This window comes from Temnothorax curvispinosus, unplaced genomic scaffold (genome assembly GCF_003070985.1).
Source record: "Temnothorax curvispinosus isolate PA1 unplaced genomic scaffold, ASM307098v1 QBEX01016013.1, whole genome shotgun sequence".
Classification (NCBI taxonomy): Eukaryota; Metazoa; Arthropoda; class Insecta; order Hymenoptera; family Formicidae; genus Temnothorax; species Temnothorax curvispinosus.
In genome coordinates this window covers 1,801-2,303 of record NW_020225793.1, presented here as the reverse complement: position 1 = coordinate 2,303, position 503 = coordinate 1,801, and positions in this window count along the sequence as shown.

Below are 503 nucleotides of genomic sequence, written 5' to 3'. Positions count from 1 at the left end.
TATCTAACAAACAGTAATACAGCATTGCGCCACATAGATTTTCTGTAGTAAATTTACCGCTCTAAAAAAAAGATCTCTTATCATTTTTTCATAAATTCAACCGTTCAAAAGATATTCAAAGTTAAAGTTTGATCAATTTTATAAAACTTGTTTTTGCTTCTTATGAATGTTGTATCATATCAACTATCAAAAATTATGAAATAATTAATACATATTTTTGTAAAAAATTTAACGATTTACAAAAAAAGGTCTCTTATGTTTTTTTCATAAATATAACCATTTAGACGATATTAGGGTTTATACTTTAAACTTTAAACCTTAATATTGTCTAAATGGTTATATTTATAAAAAAAACATAAAAGACCTTTTTTAGATCGTTAAATTTTCTACAAAAATATGTATTTCTTATTTCATAATTTTTGATAGTCGATATGATACAACATTCATAAGAAGCAAAAACAAGTTTTATAAAATTGATCAAACTTTAACTTTGAATATCTTTT